This window comes from Gracilinanus agilis, chromosome X (assembly GCF_016433145.1).
Source record: "Gracilinanus agilis isolate LMUSP501 chromosome X, AgileGrace, whole genome shotgun sequence".
Taxonomy (NCBI): domain Eukaryota; kingdom Metazoa; phylum Chordata; class Mammalia; order Didelphimorphia; family Didelphidae; genus Gracilinanus; species Gracilinanus agilis.
In genome coordinates, this window is record NC_058136.1 from 3820257 (window position 1) to 3822188 (window position 1932).

Genomic DNA, 1932 nt, shown 5'->3' on the forward strand with positions numbered 1-1932 from the left:
AAGTTTTGTGTAGTTCCTCCCTCACTCTTTTTTCCCCCAGGAAGGTGGTTGTGGAGGTTGGGTGAGAGGCAGGCAGGAGAATTTTACCCATATATTTTTACTTAGGTTTTCTACTTTTGTTCTTTTATTTCTTCTACTTCAAGTGATTACTAATAAATCTTATAAAATATAATACTTGGAGTTATTGGACATTAATTTAAATTTTACACCCCATGAGGAAAGATACATTCAAAGAAGAGAATTGACTTGCTCAAGGTCACACATCCAATCCATTGACTGAAAGCTGGAGGGACTTCTGAGGCCATCTAGTTTAATCCCCTCACTTTATCAATGAGGAAACCAGCTCAAATAGGTTATGTGGCTTGCCTAAGGTTGCACAGCAAGTGTCAGAAGTGAGATTAGCAGCCAAATCCTCTGATTTTAAAGTCAGTAGTGTGATAATTGGATTAAGTCTACACTGCCCATCTTTAGATTTAATCACCAAAGGTGAGAGCACCTCCAATTCATAACCCACGTGTGCTAGAGTGGGTGACGAATCAGAGTCAACTGACTGCCCTCTAGGCAGTCCTACAAGAAGCGTCTATTGTGATTGGACAGGCAAAGTAGGAGAGAGGAACAGGAAGTGACACATAAGTGACCCCTTTAAAAAGAGGGAGTGGAGTGAGAGGTGCTTCTGGTGAAGAGAGCAGCTGGTGAAGGAGGTCTTCCAGCTCTTCTGGTCCATGGAGGTGGTGAGTTTAAAGACTGACTGAATCTTCCTGAACTTCTCTTAAGGAACTTCCTTAATAGACTCTGTGAATGAAGCTTTCATTCACCTCCAGGCCTCTGGCCCTCTGACTCTCAGGCTGAGGATTAATTAGATCTACCTGGATAAATTAGAGGATAATAGTAAATTTCCTACTGGGTTAGATTCTTATTTCCTTATTTCCTCTCTCTCTTTTTAATTATAAATAAACTTCCATGAAAGTCAATTTTGACTTGAGATTATTCTTAATTGAGGATTGATAATAGTTCAGTCCTCTGGCGACCATCTTTTACTATAATTGAAACCCAAAAATCCTTTTTCCCCCTTACATTTTTGGCTGACCACTTAGGTTGTGCCGAATACCCTCAATCTTCTGATAATTTCTTGCCTCTTCTTTCACTCTGTAAACCTCAACTCAATACAGCTGAAGAGGTAAGTGCAAAAAAAATTTTTTTTCCTTTTACCTTAGAATGGCTGGGTCCTAAAACCCCACCTGGGGAATTGGTTCCCAAACCAACCCCTCCCACACCAGGAAAAACCCTGGAGAGAGTATAGGCCTCACCTGGGGAACTGTTTCCAATTAGCCAACCCTCAGATTTGGAAAGTATTCTCTTTCAGCTGCCTTAGTTTGTAAGCTGGCTGATTTGCCTTACTCTCGACAAACAGGCTGCTCATTTCTTAACTGAGAAACGCTTTTAAAACCCTCTCATAGGGTAAGCATTTCTGCTCTGTGCCCCAAACAATTTCATCTCATAAAATTCTCCATAAAAAACTAGAGAAAAGCCATTGAGTTTAGCTCAGTTTTGTTATTAGAAAAGGTGATTGTTAAAGTTGAAATTAACTGTTTTACCTTGTTTTACTCCTGAAAAAAAACTCTTTTTGCCTCAGAAAAGCTGCATTTTGCCCAAAAGAGAAAACATGTGCTTAGGAAGCATGTGGATTCAATCGTTTTTTTTTTTTTTTTTTTTTTACCTTTAGCAGCTACTTAATCTATACTTAAGTATACTTAGCCTCAGTATACCTAGCCTGCTTCCCACCCAAAGTTAATTAAATCTTTTTTTTGTTTGTTTGTTTTTTTTAAACCCTTGTACTTCCGGTGTATTGTCTCATAGTTGGAAGAGTGGTAAGAGTGGGCAATGGGGGTCAAGTGACTTGCCCAGGGTCACACAGCTGGGAAGTGGCTGAGG